The sequence below is a fragment of the Physeter macrocephalus genome, chromosome 14 (genome assembly GCF_002837175.3).
Source record: "Physeter macrocephalus isolate SW-GA chromosome 14, ASM283717v5, whole genome shotgun sequence".
Taxonomy (NCBI): Eukaryota; Metazoa; Chordata; class Mammalia; order Artiodactyla; family Physeteridae; genus Physeter; species Physeter macrocephalus.
The window spans coordinates 122,612,202-122,628,966 of NC_041227.1; the positions used below are offsets into that span (position 1 = coordinate 122,612,202).

General features: G+C 45.7%; 1 non-coding gene across 1 annotated transcript; it reads left to right on the forward strand.

Annotated features, from left to right (window-relative positions):
* Positions 1–13,627: 13,627 nt before the first annotated feature.
* On the forward strand, positions 13,628–13,699 carry TRNAM-CAU (transfer RNA methionine (anticodon CAU)). The gene has a single exon. It is a non-coding gene; the product is annotated as a tRNA-Met (tRNA).
* Positions 13,700–16,765: the final 3,066 nt, after the last annotated feature.

The window sequence follows — 16,765 nt, forward strand, 5'->3', positions numbered from 1 at the left end:
GCTGAGCCTGCGCGTCCGGAGCCTGTGCTCCACAACAGAGGAAGGCCCGCATACCACAAAAAAAAAAAAAAAAAAAAAACACCTTTAGAAGCTCATGGTTAGACACCAGATGGAAGCCAGACCCAAGAGTCTGTTTCCTCCCTGTTCAGCTCCTGCCCAACTTTCCCCATTTCTTCCCACTGCACCCAGGTGGCATGGAGGACCTGTGCCCACCAGCCCCTCAGCTCCACCTGTGCCCAACTCTACCCCAACCACTATGTGCCCGTTGATTCCTGCATTCCACCTTTGTTCATCAGCTGCCTGCACTCAGCACTCTCCTCCCACCTATCCAATTCCCTCTCCCTGCACAAAGTATTCCACTGCTGCAGCAACTCTGCTAGGCTCTTCAGGGCCCCAGACTTCCTAACTTGTGTGTTCTGTGACACTTAGTAACATACTGCCTACCCTGCATTGTTACTTACTTTCCATACTGTTACTTTTCACTAGTGTGTGGTCTATGTCTTGTCTCCCTGACTCTATTACTGCAAACTTTGAGCTGCCACTCCCAGTGACAGGCATTCAGCGCACAGCTGCCTCAGGAAATCATGCAGCTCTATCCATCTGACTGGGCTGCCAGGTGCTGCTTTCAGCTCTGTCCTTGGCTGTGGGTACCCTATCCATTTTGACAAGATGGAGGCAGCACTTTGAATTGCATGGAAAAAAATGTACTCTACAGAGAGGAGACAAATATTCTTATTTTGGCCAAGCTTTCAGAGGAAATATAAGGTATGTTCATTAAGACATGGCCCTGCTGGTAATCAGTACTGGAAATTCAAAAGGTATTACCTTGGATAAAAGATAAATTTCACATTTCTGGTTCTCTTTACAGAAGACACAAATACCACACAGTAAATAAGTCATAGTATCAAACTTTTTGCTACCCAGGATTCTGAGATGAATGAAATGTTCCATTTGATCACACATCCTTGGCTCTGAGGCAGGAATATGGCAGGTTCTACCTATGTTTCTACCTCAGCATCATAGAGCTGGCAGGTAGTAGGTATTTCATATATTTGTCAAACCACGGAGCTGAATTGAGGCCCACTTGATAAATCCAAATTTATCATATGATGATATCACTTATATGCGAAATCTAAAATATGAAACAAATGAACTTATCTACGAAACAGAGTCACAGACATAGAGAACAGACTTGTGGCTGCCAACGGGGAGGGAGGAGTGGGGAAGGAAGGGTTGGAAATTTGAGGTCAGCAGATGCAAACTATTATATATATAATGGATAAACAACAAGGTCCTACTGTATAGCACGGGGAACTATATTCAATGTCCTGTGGTAAACCATAATGGAAAAAAATAGGAAAAAGAATATATATGTATAACTGAATCACTTTGCTGTACAGCAGAAATTAACACAACATTGTAAATCAACTATACTTAAATAAATTTTAAAAAATTTATCATATGACTGTGAAGTTTCAAATAGTTGTGATACAGTCACAACAACCTGACATCAAAACCTTACTGACGTGACTTTTCTTGACAATTCAGGAGGCATTTCATAATCTCACGGTGCCCGTGATCATAATTACAAATACCGTTTTTTCACTGGCATGCTATATGTGGAGAAGTACCTGCCAACGTGGAGTTCATCCTGATTGGTTTAGTTAAATATATTGGTATAGATCATTAAACAAAAGTAATGTATTCTTGAATATTGATTTGCTAAGTTGGTTATATGGCCCAATTGATCTATAGAGTCAATATCATCCCAATCAAATCCCCAGCTAGCTTGCTTGTAGGAATTTACAAGCTGATTCTAATATTCATATGGAAGTGCAAAGGATCAAAATGATCTTGAAAAAGAACTAAGTTTGAAGGATTTACAGCTATATTAATATAAATTAAAATAAAGCTGTAATAACCAAGTGAATATAAGATGGCTTCTCTAATTCAGCCTTTAACAAAAATCTAATAAAATACAGTATAGCTATAGTAATCAAATCAACATAAAACTATACTAATTAAAATTTTGTGGTACTGGTGTAAGAGTAGACAAATCAGTGGAACACAATAAAAAGTCCAGAAATAAACCTCCACATAATAGAATCAATTGATTTTCAACAGAGGTGCCGAAGTTACTCAGAGAAAGGGCAGTGTGACATAATAAATATATACCTGGCCTGTGCCCCTGGTTCCTGACACAGAGCTCCTAAATCCCTTGGAATTTCCTGGGTGATAGGAGCATCTTTTGTTCTAATGAGGCAACTCTGGGTGGGCTCCTGGATGGGGGCTGGTCACCAGAAAGACCGAGCCAGGGTTAGAAGTGGAAGTTTTAGCCCCACCCCCATTCTCTGGGAGAGGGGCTGGAGATTGAGTTAATAATCATGACTATATGATGAAACTTCCATAAAAGTTTCTAAACTATGGGGTTCAGAGAGCTCCCAGGTTAGTGAACACATACATGTGCCAGGAGGGTGGTACCTCAACCGCACACAGGCAGAAGCTCCATTTAAGACCCTTCTGGAACTCTCATACATTATTTACGGTAAGAACATACAATGATGCAGCCACTTTGAAAAATGGTCTGACAGTCCTCTAAAGGTTAAACATAGAGCTACCACATGACCCTGCAATTCTACTTCTAAACATATACCCAAGAGAAATGAAAAAGTATGCCCATACAGAAAACTGTACATGAATGTTCATAACAGAATTATTCATAATGGCCAAAAAGTCAAAACAACTAAAATGTCCATCAACTGAAAAATGGACAAATAAAGTGTGGTATGTGGGGACTTCCCTGGTGGTGCAGTGAATAAGAATCCACCTGCCAATGCAGGGGACACAGGTTCAAGCCCTGGTCCGGGAAGATCCCACATGCCGTGGAGCACCTAAGCCTGTGTGCCACAACTACTGAGCCTGCCCTCTAGAGCCCGAGAACCATAACTACTGAGCCTGCGCACCACAACTACTGAAGCCCGCGTGCGTAGAGCACATGCTCTGCAACAAGAGAAGCCACTGCAATGAGAAGCCTGCACACTGCAACAAAGAGTAGCCCCTGCTCACCGCAACTAGAGAAAGCCCGGAAAAAAAAAATTTTTTAATTAAAACAATTTTTTAAAAAATGTGGTGTATCTATACAATGCAGAATTACTTGAAACCAAAAATTTAAATAGTAATACATGCTACAACATGGATAAACTTTGAAAACATTATGCTAAGTAAAAGAAGCCAGTCACAAAAGACCTCATATTATATGGTTTAGGAAGTCTACTCAATAAACATTGCTGGAATAACTGGATATCTGAATAATCATAACAACCACAAATGAGAACTCTGACCCATATCTTACACCATACAGAAAAATTAATTTGAGATGGATCATAGAGCTGTATGTAAAAGCTGAAACTATCAAGCTTCCAAAAAGAAAACATAGGAAACTATCCTTGTCTTTTGGGTCCCAGCACCCCAAATATGAAAACCATAAAAGGAAAAGAATTGTTTAAATTAGAGTTATGAAAAAATAAATAGGCAAGAGGCTTGAACAGCTACTTCACAAGAGAAGATATGTGAATGATCAATATACACATGGAGAGATGTTTGGCATCACTAGTCATCAGGGAAACTCAGATTAAAACCACAAGGTACCGGAAGAATGGCGAAAATTAGTAAGACCGACCTTTCTAAGTGCAGACAATGATATGAAGCAACAAGAACTCTTGTACGCTGTCGGTGGGAATATAAAGTTGGTACCACCACTCCGCAAGAAAGCCTGGCAGCTTCTTACATAAAGTCTTACAAACACACACACACACACACACACACACACACCCCTACCACGTATGTGTAGATGCAATCATTGCACTCCTAGGTACTTACCCAAGAGAAAAGAAAGCAGATGCCTGCAAAACTGCTTGTCCAAGAATGTTCATAGCAGCTTTATTCGTAATAACCAAAAGCTGAAACAACCGGAGTGTCTTCAGCAGGCAAGTGAGAAACAGATGGACGGGATAGGTGCAGCGGGGCAGGGGCGCCTCCCCGGATTCCGGGGAGCTGGTGCAGGGTCTCCCGGGCACGCCCTTTGGTGCCTCCTCATATAAGCATTTTGTGGAAAGTGTTTTGAGTTTCCACAAAAAGGTCATTCGAATAGAGCAAAGCTGGAAGTGTGGTGTCTTCAGACTTGGAGGTTCCAGGTGTAGGAATTTACAAGTTACCAGCACAGCTGTGCTAAGTTGATTCCTGCACGGTTCAAAACAGAAATCTACACAGCACTGTAATGTACATCAGTGGCAGCCAGCTGAATATTTACTAGGACATCCACACATTAAAGAAATGAAGAGGTGCCAAGACTTCCCTGCTGGCGCAGTGGTTAAGAATCTGCCTGCCAATGCAGGGGACACCCAGGAAGATCCCACATGCGTTAGGGCAACTAAGCCCGTGCTCCACAACTACTGAAGCCGCGTGCCTAGAGCCCGTGCTTCACAACCACACAAGGGAAGCCACCACAATGAGAAGACCGCGCACCGCACTGGAGTAGCCCCTGCTCTACGCAACTAGAGAAGAGTAGATCCCGCTCTATTCAACTAGAGAAAGCCCGTGCAGCAACGAAGACCCAACGCAGCCACAAATAAATAAAGATAAATTAATTTAAAAAAAAAGAAATGAGGGCTTCCCTGTTGCACAGTGGTTAAGAATCTGCCTGCCAATGCGGGAGACACGGGTTCGAGCCCTGCTCAGGGAAGATCCCACATGTCGTGGAGCAACCAAGCCAGTGCACCACAACTACTGAGCCTGCGCTCTAGAGCCCGTGAGCCACAACTACTGAGCCCGTGAGCTGCGACTGCTGAAGCCCACGCGCCTAGAGCCCGGGATCTGCAACAACAGAAGCCACTGCAATGAGGAGCCTGCGCACCGCAACGAAGAGTAGCCCCCGCTCGCCGCAACTAGAGAAAGCCCGCATATAGCAACGAAGACCCAGTGCAGCCAAAAATAAATCAATTAATTAAAATAAATAATTAATTAATTTTAAAAATTAAAGAAAGAAATGAAGGGGTGCCAAAATAAATAAATAACATATATATATATATTTTAAAAGGAATTCCCTCGTGGTCCAGTGGGTAAGACTCCGTGGTTCCAATGCAGGGGGCCCGGGTTCGATCCCTGGTCTGGCAACTAGACCCCACATGCTGCAACTAAGACCTGGTGCAGCAGGCATAAATGAATGAATGAATAAATAAATAAATAAATATTAAAAGAAAAAAAAGAAATGAAAGTGTGAATCTGCCCAGGTGTGGTAATGGGGATGTGGTGTGTGCCCCATGGTCAGGGCTGATCTACTACCTGTTCACCAGGAAAGGCCCAGAACAACACTCTCGCAGCTGCTCATATGAGCTACTCCCACTTCTTAGGATTCTGCCCTTTTCCATAATAAGAAACAATAATAAGCATGTCTCACTTTTGTAATTGCAATTAAAAATTACATTTTAATTAAGGTTGGAAAACATAATTAGATCACTTAAAAGTTAAAAATTGGTAAAATGTTTTAAACCCTGTCTGATTTTTGGAAAGAGTGAGTTTTATAAGTGAATAATACACACATTCCTAGTTGAATTTCATTCTAAAAAAATGAGAGCTTCAGGGACTTCCCTGGTGGTCCAGTGGTTAAGAATCTGCCCTCCAATGCAGGGGACGTGGGTTCGATCCTTGGTCGGAGAACTAAGATCCCACATGCCGCCAGGCAACTAAGTCTTCACGCTGCAACAAAGATCCCACGTGCCACAACTAAGACCCGACCCAGCCAAATAAATAAAATAATTTTTTTTTTAAAATGAGAGCTTCAGAGATCAATCTTATAATACCAATTTTAAAAAGAAAATACTGAGAATACCCTTAAATTTGCTGATATTATTAACTGGACCTGAAAGTGTGTTTCTAATCCTCCTCCAGCAAAACCTCTTCTCCAAAGACCTCCCTTTGGAGCTTTGGAAAGAGGTGGAGGCGTGTTCTCACTGTCTGTACACCTGGGGGCAGGAAGGGGGTCCTTGGGTGTGTCCTTACATAGTTCGTCACACGTCACAGAAGCCATTACATATGTGGCTATGTGCACAGTAAGTCCCCTAAACACGAACCTTCAAGTTGCAAACTTTCAAAGATTCCAAAGTGCATTCCACCAATGTGAGTGAAATTGCAGCTTGCCCTCCATCTCCAATTGCTGACGATCCTTCAGCTCTACCGCCTCCCACCTCATCTCCCTCCTCGAGTCAGTAACTCTTCTTGCCTGTTCACTCCATGCCAGCTGTTCTATTGTACTGTAAGATTAAAAATTTTTCATTTTTTGTGTTTTGTTTTTATGTATTACTTGTGTGAAAAGTATTATAAACCTATTACAGTACAGTACTATATAGCTAATTGTGTTAGTTAGGTACCTAGGCTAACCTGTTGGACTTATGAACAAACTGGACTTAACGAACGTGCCCTTGGAATGGAACTCGGTCGTACGTAGGGGATTTACTGTACTTACCTCCTGGGTTAAGGCAATGCTCCCGGAAAGGCAGCCCTCAGAATGTGCCCTGGGGCAGGGTGGCCCTGCTCCAGCTGTCTTGTGTGCCTCTGTGGTCTAGGCCACATTTTTTAAAAAGATTTATTATTTATTTATTTATTTTTGGCTGCGTCGGGTCTTAGTTGTGGCACTCGGGATCTTCGTTTAGGCATGCAGCCTCTTTGTTGTGGTGTGCGGGCTTCTCTCTAGTTGTGGTGTCCAGGTTTTTCTCTAGTTTGGTTGTGGCGCACAGGCTCCAGGGCGCGTGGGCTTTGTAGCTTGTGGCACACGGGCTCTAGTTGAGGAACGACAGCTCAGTAGTTGTGGCACGTGGGCTCAGTTGCCCTGCGGCATGTGGGATCTTAGTTCTCTGACCAAGGATCGAACCCACGTCCCCTACATTGGAAGGCAGATTCTTTACCACTGGACCACAGGCCACATTTACCTAAGTTTGAGAAGAACACCAGGGATGGCCTGGGAGCGGGGGATGAAGGTGTGAGGCGCGTGCCCCTTGTAGTGACTAGTGTCCCATGGTCAGCCACATGCAGACCCATCTTCGGTTGCCCTTGGCGTCACCATCCAGCCAAGTCTCCTCCAGGTGACCTTTCTGGATCTCTGTGCTGAGGTTAGTGTCCCCCAAAGCCCACATGGAAAACATGCAAAACACAGACAGTAGGACAGACAAGGATTCAATAGCTAAAGGCTATTTCTGAATAGAGGAACTTCTATCGCCTCGACTCAGGGCCCCCAGCCCCAGCCCCACCCAACCCGGGCTGTGGCTTCTCAGAATTTGTCTGGGCGTCTCTGGTCCTCCCATCTCCTGAGTTCTAAACCTCCAGCCTAACTTTGACTCATGGGCTACTCATTGCCCATTCATGCATTCACTCTTTCATTCATTCATTCACTAGCTTGTCCACTCATCATACATTTCCTATTTCCAGCTTCATGCTGGGCCCAGTGCTGGATGCCCAGGCCCACAGGGAGCAATGGGGACCTGGGCCCTGCCATCATCGGGACAGCGAGGGGAGGCAGCCTTGATTCAGCACTCCTCACCGGGACCAGCAGCCCACATTCTCTCACACATGGCCAGCCCCCTTCCCCGGTCCCCCTCCCCTCACATGCTCACCCAGCCACCCAAATGTAAGACCGGCTCCCATGGCACCTCCATCAGCTGCCCCGGCCACCTGCCATGCAGTGAGAACTGCTCCTCCCTCTAAGCCGCTTGGTACCCACCTGGTTCCCAGCTTGCAGTCTGGGACAGTCATTGCGTACATGTTATCCCAACAGGACTCTGAGCCTGGAATTGGAGCTTCTGATTAGGCTTGGCACTGGCCTGATGCAGAGTAAGTTTGGGAAAGTGACATAATGAGTGAATGATTATTCCAATCAGTTACTGTCCATTGGCCCAGGCAGAAAACTTCTCTGAGCTTATGTGAAGCACAGAGGACCAAGACGAAAACCTTGCCTCATCCTGCTGGCCCTGGGTTAGGGATGAGAGATAGAGAGGAAGCAGGCAGTCAGAACATGAGCATGGAAGCTGAGGCAACTATTTTGTAGAGAATTCTGATGGTAAACATCAAAGCTAAACATGTCAATTCAACATCGGTGCAGACCTACATCTGTAGGAGACACTGTGCTTCATTTAGGAAATAAAGAGATGAGAAGACAGGGATCTTGCCTCTAACAAATCAAATACCACAATTTTTAAAGGTGGGCAAAGAAGATTTCTCATGTTGGAGAGTGAGTTACAGAGAAGCAAGGAAAGCCTGGAGGAAACCACGTGGTTCTGGGCTAGAGCTGGAAACGTCAGTATGAACTCATTTCAACCTTCATAGGACACAGCAAAAGGGCCTGAAGAAATGTGTTTTCCTATGATAGAACTCCTTCACACATTCACCTGTAAATCACTGTATGTGGTGTACAGTTATTTTATTTCATAGTCATGGAGCTCAGTACACATAGGGGCAATTAAAAATGCATTTGAGTTGCACTTGTACTTGCCTTAAATTCAGATTAACTTTGTATACTTTTAAAGAATTACTGATCATACCAAAATTCAAACAGAAGGAAGTATTTTACTGGAAGGGAGGGGAAAAAAAGAAAAAACAACAAAACAAAAAGTCTGGTAGAAACTTCAAAATATCAAAACAAATGTAACACAATGGAAACTAAAAACGGTAATGGTCAAAATCATGAAGGGAAAGAATCATGATAGCTAAGAAAATATGGGTAATGAAAATGACAATACAGAGATGAAAGGTATCATGAGAGTCAAAACACTCCTAAACAGGAAGCAAAAAACAAACAAAAAAAACAGAAGGAAAAAAAAGCAGAAGGAAGATGATGGTAACAGAAAGGAAAACCACAACCAGTCCACTCAGCAGGACACACCAGGTGGCCCCACCCACTGATTTTTTACTTCACTGATTACTTCACTAAACCTGTTAGAATGAACACTAATTCCCCCAACCCTGTTTAATGAAAAATTCATTCGTTCAAAATTATGATTCCATTTACAAAGAATCAAGGTACAACGGACAAAAAAGATGCTTCTTAAAACATCTGAAAGTTATTTTTTAACAGGAAAACTGCTACAGGATATTGACTAGCTTATTCCAAGACTAAACATTGCCTGTATTGTTTTGCTTGTGTAGTTTTCAACAAGACAGACATCACTTACATCAGACAGACTTTCACATCAGTGGATGTCTTTAGAACTGTCAAAAATCATGAAGACTGCACAAAGCAGAAGAACATGTTTACTTGGGCCACACACAAATCACATGAAAACAGAGTAGGCTCCTTCTGTAAGGAGGTCGGAAACACACAGAACTTATGCGATCCAATTAGTGAAGATGAGGAAAGCAAACATGGAAAGTGTTTTCCATTTCTTCCTGGTCTGACATGAAATACATGACACAAACCTCCTAACAAGTCACTGTGACGCCACCACGGATTAGAGGTGGGTCCCTGCCTCCACACATACAGGATAGGTTTGGCCAAGTGTGATGGCAACCCTAAAAGAGTATGTAACATCATCAAAAGAATGCAACTCTAGAAAATCTTTTCTAAACTATTAATAATAAAAAGCAAAATTTGATTAACCCTGCTAAAGAAAAGACTGAATTATCTATTTACCATATATAAACAGTATTACCAAATCATTCCCATATGAAGGAGTAATTAAGGTCTGCATTCAAAAATTTAGAAAAAATTGAGACTTCCCTGGTGGTCCATTGGTTAAGACTCCACGCTCCCAATGCAGGGGGCCTGGGTTCCATCCCTGGTCAAGGAACTAGATCCTGCATGCTGCAGCTAAAAGAAAAAAAAATTAGAAAAAAATATATGAGGTGTGTTAGGCAGTTAACTAGTGAAATATTTTATTTAAAAAATTTTTTTAAATTAATTTATTTTATTTTGGCTGTGTTGCGTCTTCATCACTGCGCGTGGGCTTTCTCTAGTTGCAGCGGGCAGAGCCTACTCTTCGTTGCGGTGCACGGGCTTCTCATTGCAGTGGCTTCTCTTGTTGCAGAGCACGGGCTCTAGGCGTTCAGGCTTCACTAGTTGTGGCCCGCAGGCTCAGTAGTTGTGACTCACAGGCTCTAGAGCTCAGGCTCAGGAGTTGTGGCCCACATGCTTAGTTGCTCCGCAGCATGTGGGATCTTCCCAAGCAGGGCTCGAACACGCGTCCCCTGCCTTGGCGGGTGGATTCTTAACCACCGCCCCACCAAGGTAGTCCTAGTGAAATGTTTTAACTGTTTAAAGTTTGTGATATTAATCAGCTGTGTATAATTTGCAGTTTGTTGTGGTTACTTATTCTTATCAACATTCACCTTCGTATCTAATTCCGTATTCTTCTTAAAAAGGGAGCTCCAAACTGCCCAAGCTGGAGACCCCACCCATCCTGTGCCCTGCATGGAGAAGGGCACCTGGGGCCCGACCGGGAGCGCGCAGCGTCTGCACGGCAGGAGCATCAATCAGCGCGGCCCCACGGAGCGGGCAGGCCCGGAGTTCGCCCTGTCCCCAGCGCGGCCACCAGGGTCCCCGACCCACACCACTAGATGCGAAACGTACGCAACCGCTAGGGATAGTCAGCAGCGCCGCCGCCCGACGCGGACTTACGCAGGGCACGTGACTGCCCTCCCACGTGACCGCGCCCACGTGACCGCCGACGCCATGCAGAGGGAGGAACCCGGTTCCGCCAAAACCTGGCGAGGTCCGGGCTGAGTCTGGGGCTGTGTGGCCGCTCTCCGTCGCCTCCTTCGGCGACGAGTGGAGCGGGTGCCACGTTTGGCAGTGGGCCTGGGGCCCCGAGTTCGACGGGGCTTCAGGCGGAAAGCGGGGCGGCCTCCTCCCGAGCAACTGGGCACAATTGTTAGCGGGAACGGAGCGCTCCTTCGCTTTGGTCCTGCGCTTTCCCTTCTCAGCTGTGCTGAGGAAACAAATAGGCGCTGACGCCTTTCTAGGGCACTGCCTCTGGTGGTGAGGTACTGAAAAGAGAAATCCTTTCCCACGAGCAGAGAGCTGTCATTGTAAAGCCCCATGGTTTGCTGGGAGCGGTGTTGTGAAGGGCGCGATGACAGTGGGGTTCCCGAATGGAAAGCAAATAAGTCCAGATCAGGAATTAGGGTCTGTTCCGACGTGACCTCACCCTCAGGTGGCTGGCTGCCCGCTCTGCCCCGCAGCCAATATTGGGATTTAGGGTTGGCCACTAAAGCTTGTACGTGGGAGTCAGGCAGGGCAGGCTTAGTGGGAGAGTCTCCTTCCCTGTCCCCACGGCCAATTCGGTCCGACGGTTAAGCAAGCATCACTAGGATGGCTGAAGAAAGAGTCTGACAGATATCTGCAGATTACCTAGGCCACCTGGTTCAGCGTTTCCCACAGTAGAGACCTTTGGGAGAGCTTTTGTGTGGAATATGAATCTCTCAAATTCTGGACCCGTTCAGAAAAGTCCATCCCCACACCTCACTGGCAAAGCTCTTTGACCCCAACCCTCCAATGTGGTTTTGTTCAGGCCCTGCCTGAGGCATTGATGAGATGTGCTGCCCAGAGGGCTTCCCCCTGTCTTCTCCCAGTGGCCACCTTTTTGCCTTACAGTGTACCTATATGGCTAGATTTATCAGACTCCGACAATATCCTAGACCCGGGTGGTGGAGATTCAGGCTCACGGTACAGCCCTGTGGGTGCATTTCAGGGAGCCTTATCCCCCAAGGCAAGTGCCGGTCTGTCTTGATATTCTGAGCCAGGGGCTGCCCCTTGTGCTGGATGTGTCACTAAAGTTGCAGAAGTCCCTACCTGGTAGCTTTGCCCAGGCCTTTGCTAAAGTTCCTCCCTCATCTTCACTCTCCCTTCAAAGCCCTTGGCAATGTGGTTGCACGTCTGGATTCTAGTTGTGTTCTGCAGTTCTGGGTGTCTTCTGCTTCCCCTCTAGATCCACCACTACCTTCCTCTTCCCTAAGACCAACAGGAAGCTGGAGGGCAAGAGAGCTGAGTGGCTGCAGCCAATGAGAGGCACTGGTAAGGAGATTAGAGGTTGGGGGAGGGGGGAGAAGGCCTGGGTATTCCTCAGTTCTTCCCTGCCTAGCTGAAGGTCCACAACCTGCTAGGGAAGAAGGCCACAGCTCCTGTTCTCACTGGGTCCAGGAACTCCAGCTTCCAGGCCTTGGGATTCTGACAGCTCAGTGCTGTGGCCAGTGTTAGCCTGCATACCGTGCCTGTGGCTTCATTTAACCTTGCTTGTAGAAATAGTTCCATGCACCCCAGTGTTCACTGCAGCAGTGTTTACAATAGCCAAGAAATGGAAGCAACCTAAATGTCCATCAACAGATGAATGGGTAAAGAAGATGTGGTACATATATACAATGGAATATTGCTCAGCCGTTAAAAAGAATGAAATAATCTCATTTGCAGCAACATGGATGGACCTAGAGATTGTCATACTGAGTGAAGTAAGTCAGACAGATAAAGACAAATATCACAGAAGCTAAGAAAAATGATACAAATGAACTTATTTATAAAACAGAAACAGACTTAGAGAATGAACTGATGGTTACCAGTGGGGAAGGGTGGTGGGGAGGGATAGTTAGGGAGTTGGGAACTGACATGTACACACTGCTATGTTTAAAATGGATAACCAACAAGGACCTACTGTATAGCACAGGGAACTCTGCTCAATATTATGTAACAACCTAAGTAGGAAAAGAATTTGAAAAAATAATAGATACATGTATATGTATAACTGAATCAGTTTGCTGTACACCTGAAACTATCACAACATTGTTAATCAACTATACTCCAATATAAAATTAAAAGTTAAAAAAAAAAGAAATAGTTCCATGTCCTTTGAATGTCCTGGTGTTCATAGTCTGGCCATAGAACTCCAGCAGTTTCAGTCTCTGTGTTTCTTTTTCCTGATGATTCTGTTGGCTTGAGAGAGGAGACACCCTACTATCTGCAACGGCAAGTTCCATGGACACTTTTTACATGAAAAGTTTCAGCACAAATTCAGCGATTTTTTTCCCCCCAAAGGATTTATATCCAGAATGTTCTTGGGGGAAGAGTTTCTACCTCTTTGAAATGCAAAGTTATTTTTAATTTTTTCTTCAAATTATAAAGCTGAACAGCAAGATTTCATAACACTTTAATTTTAAGCAGCTTTGTATGGAAAAAACAGCTTCCTTGGTCATGGGGAAGAAGTAGGTCAAGAGAAGAAGCCGAATTAAAAGGATAGTTTATTGATAATTGGGACAAATTAGGAGTCTTTTTCAAATGATGGGGAGAAACGTTGCTTTTGTTCTTTTCTGAAATACAACCAGCATCGCTGCAATACAGAACCTGCCACCATTGTCCAAAGACACTCTGGGCTGAAGGTTGTGTTTCTTGACTTTTTTTAAACAGCAGAAAAGGACGTGAATTCAGAGATTTCTCTGGGTAAGAAGTTGAGGGAGGGAGAACAAAAATCCACTTTATTCTTAAAAGGGCACTTGCAGGAGACGCCCTTCCCCCATCCCGTTTTCTTTTGTCTTCTGGGCTGTACCCCAGGGAGGCTGTAGGGCTTGTTACTTGCAGGCTCAGGGGGAAGGACATTACAGCAGAGTGGCGCAGCGGGAGCGTGCTGGGCCCATAACCCAGAGGTCGATGGATCGAAACCATCCTCTGCTATGAACTTACAGTTTTGCCTGCTATATCTGGCTTTTGGGTCCCCAGCTGTGGGGCAAGGTCGGCCTGTGGACCCTGGTGTCTAGGGGTGGCAGCTAGTTCTATGATGTAACCGTTAGCACTCTGGACTCTTGAGTCCAGGGATCTGAGTCGAAATCTCAGTGGGACCTGTGGACCCCTTTTGTCCCTTCCCAGGGGCACTTAGGCCAAGGGTGGCCAGCAAAGGGACACAGTGTCATATGGTTCTAAGGCGTAATGGTTAGCTCTCTGGACTTTGAATCCAGAGATTCAAGTTCAAATCTCGGTAGAACCTGCTTTGCCTGTGACCATTCTGTCTCCCTCTCTTGTGTCCCGAGCAGTGGGACACAGGGACATAGTCTGGCACAGGATAGGTGGTAACTTTTGAGACCCTGGCAGTCCACCAGATCACCAATGTTCCCCTCCCCCCCACCCCAGAGGGAGCCACGTTAGGGATTTCCTGATCTCTTTGTTCTTTTTAATGTCCTTCCTCCCATCCTGCCCCCCAGTTTGGCTTTAAAAAAAGGAGACTAGGGGAATTCCCTGGCGGTCCAGTGGTTGGGACTCCAAGCTTTCACTGGCGAGAGCCCTGGTTCGATTCCTTGGTCAGGGAACTAGGATCCCACAAGCCACACAGCGCAGCCAAAAAAAATTAAAATAAAAAATTTTTAAAAAGGAGATAAAAGGGGCTCATACTCTAGTTCTGAGATGTCCCATCATGCACATTTAACCTCTAGAAGCCCATGTCAGGACAGACAATTACTTAATCTTCTCCACTGATGAGCTTTCAGTGCGGACTGTTTACTCTTCATGCAAACGCAGAAAAGGGTCCATTCAGGTACTGCCCATTGGGCCCCTGGGCGGCTACTGTCGTAGGAAAGGCTCTTGAGAATGACACTGCCCACAAGTGCACCTGCTCTTCTCATTGATACCAATACTTCATAGGTCGTGTGCCCAAGTGTATGCTTATGTGTGTATGTGTATATATGTATATGTGCTTATATGCTTACATGTGCATGTCTGTGTACACATGTACATTTGCATGTGCACGTACATATGCCTGTGTATATGTATGTGCACATATATGTACACACGTCAGTGTATGTGTGCAATGCACGTGTATGTGTATATACACGTGTGCATGTGTATATGCATACACACATACCCATATGTATGTGTGCATGCATGTCCGTGTATGTGTATGCATGGGTATGTGCACATGTATGTATATGTGTAGTTATGCACGTGTATATATACATATACATGTGTGCACACGTGCATGTAAGTGTATGTGCAATTTGATTTCAATTTAAAAATCAGACTTCCGTTCTGGTACCTGCTCTCCTTGTCTTTAAAACGTACGGCTTGAAAATAATTACCTTTCACTCAAAGAACATTGTGCCTAAAAGTTTTCATGAAGCTTGTAAGAAAAGTCTATATAAATCTAATTTAAAAGAAAGTCTTTACAAGGAGATGGTAAGAAAGACAGTTTTTCCTTGAAGAAATCTAGGCTTTTGGCAGCTTCAATGTAGCCTTAGAAATACTAGTGCTTTATGTCTCATACAATTCACTACTTGCATGACTTACTGAATGTAACTACCCTTCACTCTTAGAACACTGTGCTTGAGTACTTTCATCAAGCTTTTGGAAACATCCATGTAAAACTAACGTGGAACACTTTTTACAGGGACACAGAAAAGAAGACACTTTTTCTCAGTTAAAAAGCCAGGCTTTTCACAGCTTCAGTGTAGCCTTAGAAGGACTAGTGCCACGGGTCTCTTATCCAGTACACTGTATCTATGACTCAAAAAAACAAAAACCAAAAAACCCCAGAACACATGGCTTATCCTTATTCAGAAAGTCCAGGGGCCAGTCTCTGTCCAAACATGAGACCGTGCTCTCTGCTTCCCAGAACATCAGAGTTGAGGGTTCATTTGCTTTAGATGAATGCTATGTCTGCTGTTGCTGATCAGGAGCAAGGCCAACACCTGTGTGGAAGGAGGTGGCATCTAAGTACCAAGGTTGGGCCCAAGGTGGGAGCTCACGTTTGGTGGCCAGGTGGCCTCAGGCAAGTGAGCTGCCTGCCTGAGCCGCAGTCCCCTCACCAGGTGAGACACCCCTCACCTGCGTCTGACTGGACTGTGTGAAAACCTGAGGTCTCACTGCAGGCGGTGTGTCCAGAAGCTTCTGTTGCTCAGCTTTGGGCCAGCAGGTGAGGCCACGGAACACCTTTAAGGCAGTGGCAGAACTTAAGAGCCTGTAACAGGCACTGCCCTTGCCTCACACCCTAGGCCAGCATCAAACTGATGTGTGGGCAGTGCATGAACTCCAATCCTTACTCCAGCAAAGCTGAGGAGGAAGCACCAGTATCTACACTGGCTGGAAGTGGACCAAGCTGACAGGCCTGGAGGAAATGGAATTGAGAAATCTGGGCTCAGATATGGTCCAGAGCAAGGGCACTGGAGAACAGCTATTCACCAGGATGACCGACATACACACACCTACAGGACATGATCACGGTCCCCTGGAGGTATCAGTGGCACCAGGACTCAGACAACAGCACTCCTGTAGGGCAGCTGCTGGGTGTGACACGAATCTGGACCTACTCTGTTCCCCTCCTCATGCCAGGACAGCACTGCTCACTAGCAGACATCCCCTGCCCGATCGTGGCGCCACCCCTCACTATGACTGCTCGTATGACTTGAGTTATAATGAAGGAAAACCAATCCTCATTCCACTTTCCTCTCATGCAGCCGTAACCAAAGGTCAGCTGCGGGTAGGACCTGACACCGCATGTTCGAACGCCCCGCCCTCCAGCCTGGGCCCTGGCCCAGGGGTGTTTTTGTTGTAGCTAGAAGAGGTGGCTTTCAAAGCAAGAAGAGCAGCCCCACCCGACTCCTGGCATCCCTGGCCCGCAGAGGGCTTCGGGCAAAGACGCTCCCCTGCTCCAGGCTGGTGCTGGCTCCCAAAGCACGAGGGAGTTGCCTGGGTGGGGCTGGTGAGGGAGGGCACACGAAGGCCCCTGGCTGGGGAGTCAGCGTCTGGTTCACG